The following is an 11,691-nucleotide window of genomic DNA, read 5'->3' as shown; positions in this document are numbered from 1 at the left end:
GAAAATCAGAACGGACTTTGGACTGACAAACAGACTATAGAAACCAAAACCACATCCTTCATTTGCTCTGCATGTTGTCTATAAAGAATTTTCTAGATCCTTCAGATACTTGATTGGGAAAAACAACCATCACTACCACTCAAAAGTTTTAGACATCAAGAGTATGGAACTTCTTGGCTAGGCTTCATTTCTAGAAACTTCCCTTTGCCTCCTTTGACCTTGTCTTGCAAAAAGAGATGTTGTCTTTTCTTTTTTTCTGGTTCTGGGGAGTTGGCCAGAGTCCTCTCAGAACTTCTGAAACTGCTTCTTGGTGTCAGTAGCCTTGGTGACCTGGAGCCCGTCAAAGCACATGGTCTTGCTCAGGGTGCTGCACTGTCCCCTGGTGACAATGTGCTGATTTGTACATCGCTGAAACAGGGGGACAGGTGCACAGACTAGTTCCTGTGGCAATTCTCAAAGTGACGGTACTTTTGGATGTAATGGAGATAGCCCTGGCAGATGGCAGTGGTCCTCTGCATCTTCATCTTGGTCACGACATCAGATAGGATCTGACCTCGGATGGAAACGTTACCAGAAAAGGACGTTTCTTGTCTATGTAGGTGCCTTCAATGGCCTCTTTGGGTGTCTTGAAGCCTAGACCAATGATGTTTTTGGAGTACCAAGGGAGTTTTTCCTTGCTGGTTTCTCCCAGCAGGACATACTTCTTGTTTTGAAAGATTGTGGAGGCTGCTTTTGGTGAGCATGCTCAGTCTGAATGTCTGCTGTCTTCTCGGCAGCCTGAGAAAAAGAGAGGTGTGCTCACTCCCGAAGGTTTTCTTATTCCCTTTTAATTTTTTCTATGTTTTAGATGGAGTATATGATGTCAGCCTGGGCTTCCTCCTTAGTGCACCTGCCAACTATAAAGCTGAAGGGTAAAGTCTTTCCTTGTGCACTTAGACCCTGTTCATGGGCAAATATCATCTCTACAAAGCACCTCATTGACCTGAGCTCACACCAAGGTACACACATCATCTGCCAGGAAAAGAGAACAATCAGATGCTCTGGATTCCATGGTGGGAACTGGTGTATGTATGGTGTTTGCTTGAGCCCAGGACTGTTATTTCATGGTCAAAGAAGGAGGTATAGTGAAGTTTTCGTTTCCCTAGTTATTGTGTCATGAAAGAATACTTTGGAATCAGACCTAGGAGGTCAAAACAATCTCTAGAACACCCACTTATGGCAACATCTGGGAGTAAATTTAAATTTGTTCACTAGGATTTGGTCAATAGATCAGCCAGCCCCTCAAGTGTAACCACACTATATGTGCAGAAAAATCATCTGATCAGAAAGGTCAGAAAAGCAGGGGCTTGAAGATGGCTCGGTTGCTAAAGTACAAGGACTTGAGTTTAGATGCCTAACACTCATGTAAAATTTTGCACAGTGGTTCATCTATAATCCTAGGGCTAGTGGGAAGGGAGGAAGGGAGCAGAGACAAGTGGACCTCTGAAGCTCATTGGGCAGTCAGTTTCACCGAATCCTTGAGCTCCAAGTTCAGAGACTCTTGTCTCAAAAATATCAAAAAATGAGGTAAAAAGAGATAGAGGAAGACATTCAACATCAGCCTCTGGCCCCCACTCTCTCTCTCTCTCTCTGTCTCTCTCTCTGTCTCTCTGTCTCTCTCTCTCTCTCTCTCTCTCTCTCTCTCTCTCTCACACACACACACACACACACTTGAACACGTGCATGCACATCCTAGCCTCCCCAACCTATAAACACAGCAAATCTGTCCTACCATGTCTCTACACTGCCATCTGCATGCACAATTACTGATTGCTGACCATGCTTACTTGACAATGGAAGAAGGTGGCTCATGGTTAGAGATCTCATTTGATTTCTGTCTTGTTCTTTTTACCTCTTAGTTCGTCGGTATGGAATGCGTGACTCTCATTTTCCCCCAGGTGCTGCTCACCTCACGTGAAAGATGACCTTGGGTGCTTCAGTCTCCTGTGTAGTTGCTCACCGATTTTCAGTGCACACAAGAGACGAGAGGAAAATGACAGAGGGAAGGAAAAGGAGGGCTTGAGTGAAAGCTGATCCATTATTCAGATCCTTGGGAGTCCCATTTGTGGTTTCTTTGGCATAAGGAGCCAGAGAACAAACTCATGCTAAACTTTCTCCTTCTTGGCATGGTGTTCAAAGCTGAGGTTTCTCTGCTGACTGTGCGTGTCCTTTTGTCATGTGTTGAGGTTTTCAGTATTCAGCCATGTTACAAAGAAGAGGACATTTAGTTTCAATTAATAAACTACCCTGCAATTACTCTTTGTTTGTGACCATGCACATATTTCCATATGTGCCGAGGAGCTGAGCACAGCTTCCTGTGAGCCACCCAAGGCTGTCTTGGTTCTTGGCACTTTCCACCTCTCCTTTTCGCCACACTGAGGTCATTGCATTTGCTTAATGACAGGTCTACAGAGTGACTCCTATGCCCACGAACACATCCTATTTCCTATTTACTAACAGTCTGAGAATAAATGATATCTCCCATGTCTTAAGAATATTTTCATCTACAACTTCTGTAAAGTTGATGGCTCAGTTATTCTTGTGGTGGTTTCCCCATGAAACAGTAAAACTGTTCATTGAATGAGTGATGGGATGGCTGCTCTCAGAACCATTGGTTGACCTCACTTGCTACAGTACTGTGAACCCAGAATGGGTAGGAAGTTCCCTGAGGAAGCATGGGTCTATACCACCCAGTTTCCTGCCATTGTAAACAAAACCACATGACATACAACTATACAACTCAGGGAGGATTTATTTTGTCCCTCAAGATAAGAAAGGCATGGTAGAAGCCTGCTCGAATTTGGATGGATTAGGAAGGATGTCTATCATCTGTCCATTTGCCCATCTATCCATCCATCCATCCATCCATCCATCCATCCATCCATCCATCCATCTTTATCATCTATCTATCTATCTATCTATCTATCTATCTATCTATCTACCTACCTATTCATGAAGGAAGAAAGCAGGAAAGGGAGGAACAGATGTGGACAGTGGTTTATTCCATGAAACCAATCTCCAGGAATTACATTCTTCCACTTAGTCTATGCTTTCTAAGATAGTACCCCAGATGGAGACCAAGTGTTCAAACTCATGAGCCCTTAGAGGATATATCCCATCCAAACCACAGCAGGAACTTCCTGCTCCTTGTAGTTAAAGCAGAAATGAGAATGCTAACAGGCTTGGTGTATACACAGAGACTCATATGTAAATAAAGCTACACTAGAGGAAGGCAAGCTTGAGCTGGGCTGTTGTCTCCTAGTAGGTATGCCCAATATTTACACATTGTGGTACAACATTGTCATCTTCTAAGTTTACACTTGAGAGCCACACAGTTGATTCACTATTAATTTACAAAAACTGAAAAAAATTCATATTTTTAAAGTATGCGTATGATTTTATATTTGGCTATACCCACAGCTATATTCCCCCACCTGTAGCCCCAGTGCTAGAGACCATCAGTATGACTTTCCCATCCTCCTCCTGCTTAGCCCTCAATTATCTGGGAGGAAATGACTGAAGAGGGAAGCTAATGTCAACTATAAATACCAAGTCTGCTTTGTGATTATGTAAGCAATTCTTCACTGGGTTTTAAGAACTCCCTCCATTGTGAATCTAGTGGTTGCCTCCTGTTTAAAATCAGAGTCCAATCTTCCTTGTGATGCTCAGAGCCCCTCTCTCAATTCCAATTCCCAGTACAGCTTTGTGTGTGTGTGAGAGAGAGAGAGAGAGAGAGAGAGAGAGAGAGAGAGAGAGAGAGAAGAGAGAGAGAGAGAGAGAGAGAGAGAGAGAGAGAGAGAGAGAGAGAGGAGAGGAAACTTTGCTGGCACGACCTTCCAAAAAGAAAAAAATCCTAAGCTGTAGTAATTTCATGGCTACTATGTAAGTTCATCAAAAGCACATAAACATGGGCAGGACCAAGCTAGCTTTGCATCAGCACCGAGACACAGTCTGCTCCCCATTTTGAATTTACCTTCGCAGTCATTCTGAATGTCTGTCCATCCATCCTTTATCATCACCCATTTTAGCCTAGCATCCTATGTTGCATGGTACTTTAGCATTTTTTCCTAAACACTATATGCATTTGCCTCATCATTTGAATAACTTTCTAGTGCTCCAATAAATATTTAAAAAGTCCTCTTTCAGTGGACTGTTGGATAGCTTCCATTACCAAAATACTTTAATATTTGTTTAAAATATTGGAGTGATGTTTAACAATATAAGCAGGAATAGAGAACATTCTTCTGCCTGATTGGATCTACAGAACCCATTCTTAATTTAATATGGCATTCATATACTAACAGATTAAGTATACTAACTTAAAACTCATGGATCCATTTCACAAAAGGCAGATTTATTATACACAGATTATAGACACTCTTAAGTGCTTTCATTAAAATGTAACTGTTGTGTTTATGAATGATGTAAGAGGGTGTGAAAGGGTTAAGTGGGAGAGACCAAACCACATAGTAAATGTTAAGAGAAACAAAGCAGAAAAGAATCCTCTGAGCCTCCATTCATGTTTAGACATCCGATTTAGGCTCTATTGCATTTACGTTCGCGCTGGGTCCTAGAGCCACCATCTTCCTCATCACTATTCTGTGTTTGGGAACAAAGGTTCAAAAGAGTTCCAGTCACATTGTTGACAGTCAAGATTTTTGTATTTATTACAGTGGTTTTCTAGGCAATATCATATTGTAACAGGACAGCAGATGGGAACAGTGTCTTGAGTGAAGGACACCCTTAATCAATTGTATTCAATAACACAAAAGCAGATAGAAACAAAGTGTCCTGAGTGCAGGGCATCCTGAGTCAATTGTATCCAAGTGTATCTGGCTATTCCCCAGAATTGTGTCTCTTTACTCTGTTCTTTCAGTGTTACTCAGAATTCTTGAAGTTACAAAGCTTTTCAATGGATACATCTGTCTCTTATATAACGGGGCAGGGGCGGGGGAAGCTAAATGTACAATGGGATGTGGTAACTGCTGCTGATCCATATTTGAACACACACATATAAGTACCTGTAAAAGTTGTAACTGCAGTCTAAACCAGTACAACACCTCTGTAACTGGAAGGCTCTTCTGCTTCCTAAGACGACTTCTTAACCCCCAAAGAAAGGTTAGCAGTATTCAAGATTGGCATAGGAGTGCTAAAGATTTTTCCATTAATCTATTGTATATATGAATGTCAACTCTTTATTGGAATGAAGTTAATTACTTTTTTTAATGGGGTTTTGAAACTTTCAAAGTGTCCTCCCATAACCATGGTACTTAATCTTTGCACTAACAACATAGTTGACATGGGAGGTGTCATTTCCCCAGTTTTCCTGTTGAGGAAGTAGCAGCTTGGGGACAAGTGACTTGCCTGAAAACCCGAGGTTAGGTGGACGAGTGGTCCTAGGTTGAGTGGTCTTTAAAAGGCCCTAACCTGCTTGAGGGAATTAGGCCAATCAGAATCCACTCTGTTCCTACCAACCAATCAGAATCCACTCTGTTCCCTCCACCCTTGTTAGCTGAGGCTCACCCTGCCCTATTGATCATGCCCTCAGCAGACTCTTGCAATGCTGCTAGGGGCTGTGCTAGTTATTCTACCTGTTGCTGTGACCAAAGACCTGACAAGAAGTGATTTGAGATGGGTGGGTATTCTGGCCATCGGTTTAAGAGATCATTCCCTCATGGTGGGGAAGACATGATGGTAGGAGCAAGATGCTGTCTGATCGCAGTGTGTCAGCTGCCAGGAAGCAGAGAGAACAGGAAGTGGTGTCGGCATTTCAAGTCTCAAGGCCCATCCCCAGTGACTTACTTCCTCCAGCAAGGCTCTGCCTCCTGAAGGTTCTACAAACTTCCCGAGAGCACCACCATCTGGGGACCAAGTGTTCATGCACACAAACACATATGACATACAATTCACATTCACCAGTGATCTCTGACTTTAAAAAATTACTATATATTTTTTTCAACTTAGGGCTGGACCCTGAGGTCACCAGAGTGCCCTGTCATCTTCCTCAATACAGTTGAATTTTCTTCCTGTCTTTCTAAAATCCTGCATGGACACAAGTACCAGCTCCCAGCCTCTGTTGTTCCACACATGGCTACCTGTGAACATACTTGAGACCTTATGAGGGAAACAAAAGCAAAAGAACAGGATGTTTACTAGAATCCATGAAAATTGCTCTTACACATCTTTCTGGTGAGCTTCTCTGCTCTAGCTTAGGAGGGGTTTTACAGTTACAGCAATCTACAGTGTGAGTACTTTACAGTGTACAAAGACATTTTCCTTCACACCTGAAAATGCTTTCTAGCATCTGAGTTTGTTAGAAAGGCATTAGCTAGAGAAGGCAAATGAACTTGGCTTCCCACACAGTGGTGGGGCAGTCCATTTCTGTAAACTGCAGGGATAGCAGCATTGCAGGCAACAGGGCTCCCTGCTTCCACGGGGCCACTGCTGCCCACACACAGAAAGCAAAGTCTTCCCTCTTTTATATTAAGTAACAAACAGCTGCATGCTTTGGTGAGCAGCTGGTGGGTGAGGTAACTGTACTTACGCACTAGGGGTCCAAGCTAAAGAATAATGCCTTGGCTAGAAAGCCTGTTAGACCTGGGTAGTCTGTGTAGATCAACAGAAAGTCTGTGAGACCTGGGTAGTCTGTGTGGATTAACAGAAAGTCTGTTAGACCTGGGTAGTCTGTGTAGATTAACAGATGCATTTGTTATTCTCCTCCCCCCCACTATAGTTTTCTCCAGTTCCCTTGAAATTTGTGAATGGTTTGTTTCAGCTTCTGACAGCTCAGAGTGGGGGTATCCACTCAGCTGTCTGGATGGTTGAATAGAACAATAAGGCTATGTGACAAAGGGTCACATTTGTGCCTTCTTCAGGAATCATGTGAATTCCAGAAAGTGTTTTTATCTTAGCAGGAACCCACTGCACTTCTGTGTCTTTCTTCTGAGTGCTGTGAAGGGCTTGCTCAGTGAATAGTGGCTGCATGTGCCTTGCTTTTCCTTTTTCCAAACTCTTATCACCTTTGGCAGTAATTTTGTTTTCCTCATCGACATCTAATGTCTATTTTACATTGCTGCAAAGCTAGTGAAATCCTCTTATAAATCCTAGGTCATGAAGACGAAACAGAAGCTTAATGCCATTTGTTACAAGTCTCCAGCGTCTTCCGCTTTCCCTGATTAGCTTTAAAGTGGTCAGTGGCCTAACAGCCCCCTGGATAGGAATCGGATCTATTTGAACAATGAATTCTGAAATGCTGTGCTGTCGAGAGCCTCAGACTTAGATGGAGGATAAGTATGAATGCTCAGATACTCCCTGGGTACTTGCAGGCTCCACAAGATCTTTTTCCTACCCAGGCATTTTGAGCAACATTTTCACCTCCCTCTGCCCCTCCTCCCTAACCCAATATCCTAGGCATTATGTATTCCACTGGGGCCTGGGACCATTACTCACCCTGGTTCACAGGCAGCAGTTCTGTGTCATCACAGAGGCAGCATGAAGGTGAGAACGAGAAGCCTGAAGCCCAAGGAACATGATCGAAGGAAAAGAATGCAGAAGGCAAAAGATATTCTCTGATGGCTCTGTCAACTCAATTTCTCACTCCTCCTCAGCCATGGGTGTGTCCTGAAGATGGATGAGCTGAGGTGCGGCTGGTAGAAAGAGCAGCTGCGGTTGCCATCTGGGTACCATTTGGTTGCAGATTCATCACTCAGGCCAGAACCTTGTCCAATTGTTGTGGTTGCTGAGGGAAAGTGAGGACCTCGCCGTTTCGCTTCCATCTCAGACGCTATTGTTTGAAGCCGTAGCTTTTCCCATTGCCTTGGCTCATCATCAAAGAGGAGTCATTTGACTGTGGGGTGAGGTGGGTGGAGGACTTGGTTGGTGAGAGCTGAGGAAGCTCAGACATGAGCCATCTTATGGAATGCATTAAGATTAGATTTATTCAACTCACACTTTTCATGTTGTCATTCCTTTCTTTACAAACTGCAGGACCGTCCAGAAAGGCGGTGCCCTGCTGGGGAGTGGTGTCAGTGTTTATGTCTGACCTGGTGCAGAAACACCTGGAAGAGATGGGAAAACCCCATGCATTGACTAAGACTCAATTTGGATTGGTAGCAAAACTCTAGTTTTTCTTTGACCTCTGTGACAGAGTTAATAGGTGTCTGTACAAGTTGAGCCAACAGGTTCTTCTAGACTAAAGAGCAATCAATCAATCAGAATGAAAAATAAGAATGCCTATTTTTCAGATATGCAATGCATTTCTATATCCTTATAATTACTACAAAATTTGAGAATTTGCTGTCTGTAAACCATTAAAAAGAGAACATTGAAAAAGAAATCCTGGGTCCCAGTGTGAATGTGCGTTTCAATGGCAGCCGAAGGCCACACTCTCAGAGAAGAGCTGTGAGTGTCTAAACATCAGCACAGGCTTAGATGCAGGGGTTTTCAGCCAGTTTTTCTAAATCTTTACTGTTTGTGTTGGTCTCCACCTCACTTTCCTCCTCCTATTTCTTCTTGAAAACTAAGCATCTCATGAAAATGTCAAAACTCCAGGGCCAGCATTTCCTAATTGGACATTTATTCTTCCTACTTATATGAATGCCACCACAGCCATCAGTTGAGTTTATTATTGTTTTGGATTGAATTGATGCCTTGTGCTTTATTGAATGACATCTATGTCAGGGTTTATCTGGGAACCAAGCTGTTTCAAGGAGGAAAGATATTGGAGAGAAATGTGGGAATTACCAATATGGACTCAGGTAAAAATATAAGGGAATTTATTAGGGAAAGGCCTTACTTACAGAGCGACCTAGCCAGCTGGCAGGGCAGCAAGCATGGTCAGGCATACCTATAGCCAGCCACTAGCAGGCATGGTTAAGATGTCCTCTACAGGAGAGGCTGACAATGGGTGAGTGTTTATGTGGCATGAGAATACTTTTTTTTGCAGTAACAGTGCCAATGGAGTGTGAGAAGGGCCTCCCCCTTCTAGTGACCTGAGATATTGTATTAGTGTCTCAAGAATTAGCAAATCACTGAGATAGAGATAGACAGAGACAGAGAGAGACAAAGCGAGTGGGTGGCTGAGATTACCGTATCTTTTCTGGCATCTCAGACCCCGCTCCCCTGGCCGACATGGACACATTCCAGTATTGGTTCAGATTTCCAGCTTTCCCAATGCACTCAGGTCAGCGTTTTTATCCCCAAGGAGATGCTATCTGTGGTGAGCCGTGATGCAGATCCATTTCATTTTACCCCTTAGTTGATGGCCCGTTAACCTTTAATACCCAGAAAAGAGCTTTAAAATGCACTGATAAATACATTCATTTCTTTCCTTGAGGCTTAGATGGAAGTGTTCTCATGGGGAGGGAATGTGGGTGCTGGTAGTAGGATTGGAGGGATAGTAGACACATCACAGGATCATTTGAATCTGTCAATCAACAGAAATATAAACCAAGCCACATAAACAATTATACATTTTAAAAATCACTTTAATGTCTTAAAATCTCTTGGTGTTACTAGGCAGAGCTCAGGGAATCTTGTGGAAGAGGGGGAGGAAGGATTTCAGGAGCCATGGGGGTCAAGGACACCACAAGAAAACCCACAGAACCTACTAACCAGGGTTCATAGGGGCTCATAGAGACTGAACCAAACATCCGGGAGCCTGCCTAGGTCCTCTGCATATATGTTATGGCTGTGTAGCTTGATCCTCTTGTGGGGCCCCTAACAGTAGCGTAGCTGTCCCTGATTCTTTTGCCTGATTTTGGGATCCTTTCCCTCCTGCTGGGTTGCCTTGTCCAGCCCTAATATGAGGGGAGGGTAGCTTGATATGCCATGTTTGGTTGATAACCCTGAGAGATCTGCGCTTTTCTGAAGGAAGATGGAGGAGCAGTGGATGGGGTGGGGTGGGAGAGGAAGGACTAGGGAGAGAGGAGGGAAGGAAAAACTGCAGTCAGGATGTCATATATAAGAGAAGAATAAAAAAGATCTCTCGGTGTTGAGAATTGAACTCAGGACTTACTGCATGATAAGTATAGACTCTATCACTGAGTTACACCTCTAATCCCCAATTTTGCCCCTTTGAAGTAACCACACTAATGATAAGTAAAAAAGAAACAGATACAATTGATTTTAAAGCAGTATTTTATTTAATTGTATATGCCCAACTGTTGACATATTGAACATAATGGTTATGCTGTCAACATGAAATTAGTGATGAGACATTTTAATCATCTTTTCTTGGGATAAATCTTTAAAATTTGTTGCAGTAATTGTGTGAGGTAATCAAGCAGGTGGACAAAGAGGTAGTGGGTTTGTGTAGAACATTTCCATGTGGAGGGCAGCATGGTCGCAGTCTTCCTAAATCGCTCTGCAGTGCGACTTTTTTCCATTTCACAGCATCATAAAGAGATCATTGAGCTGTTTTCCAAACTCGGGTCTTCTCAGAGCAACATTTAAGCAATTACCAGGAGATAACTGGTACATACTTTGACTGGTCCAGGACAATGTGGTGGAGTAGTTACCTAGGAGGGACAACAAGCTAGAAAAAGACTTGACCCAAGCCACAAAGCTAATAAGTGGTAGCACAAGCTAACATTGAAGGCCAGATTGATTTGCCTCAGATGTCAATACCTAGAATGCTTTGACGACGTTCCTTCTGGGATTCTGCTTAATGCTTTTGAGGAGGGGTCTTTGGAATCTGAGCTAGAGCAGTTCTGGGGAACCAAACATGAGTGGTTAAAGGAACTGAGGTAGAACAGGAAAGCAAAGGGCTGGCCCCTTAAGATGGCTACTCTTGCATCCCGGGAATCTGCTTGTTTCTAAAGACTTTTCCATTATTGTGAGTGTTAGAAAAGCCAACAGAGCCAGCCCAAGAAAGGATACCCAGGTGGACCAATGAGGGAGAAGAGGAGGGAGGCCAGGCAGAGGAAAACACCAGGGTCCCATGAAATATCCACTCTAGAGACCCCTGGTGGATGGACTCCCAGGTCTTTGGCCCCTCCCATCCCAACAGGAGTCAGACACCTGCTCTGGGTAAAGTTTTCTGTTTCTGCCCTTTCCATCTCCTGTTCACAGGTGTCTCTGTTCTCTGAGTCTGCAGCAGTTTTTGTTTTCTCTGCATCTGTTGTCTTCCCTTTCTTGTCACTTTCTGTTTGAGTTTTTGGTCATATGACTATCCTGGCTATCCAGTTCTTATCTCCATGGAAGGAACTCCACAGAGTCTCTAGATGACCAGTCCTCACCCAAGACCCTCAGGACCCTGTGTTTGACCAGTCTAAGATGCATTGGTCTCAAAATATGTTGGTGGCACCATTCCATCAAGCAGAAGGTCCTCAGAGGTTGTTACTGTTCTTACAAAGTCCCCTCCACAGAAACTGGATGCTCTCAGAGGCTGGGTACATGGGCTGGGGACATGCCCATTGTTCAGAGCCTGGAGGAAGTTGGTTCACACTCTTTAGCTACCTTCATGTGGTAGCAGGTGGGAAAAAAAAGGCTGAAAGCCCCAGGAACTTCCTTTTAGTTTACCGGGTTACCAAAATACTTTCTTGAAAAATACTGACCGGAATCCGTTCACAGGTGGGTAAGAGGACTAGCAACAAGTAAAGGATGGGAAATGTGTGCCTTGTTCTAGGAAACTGTTCTGTCTTCATATCTTGC

General features: G+C 43.5%; 1 pseudogene; it reads right to left on the bottom strand.

Annotated features, from left to right (window-relative positions):
* Positions 1-285: 285 nt before the first annotated feature.
* LOC100758800 lies at positions 286-9,170 on the bottom strand (annotated as a pseudogene).
* Positions 9,171-11,691: the final 2,521 nt, after the last annotated feature.

Source organism: Cricetulus griseus, chromosome 5 (genome assembly GCF_003668045.3).
Source record: "Cricetulus griseus strain 17A/GY chromosome 5, alternate assembly CriGri-PICRH-1.0, whole genome shotgun sequence".
NCBI classification, from domain to species: Eukaryota; Metazoa; Chordata; class Mammalia; order Rodentia; family Cricetidae; genus Cricetulus; species Cricetulus griseus.
Note: the sequence above shows the minus strand (reverse complement) of the source record. Positions and strands in the feature narration are given on the sequence as shown.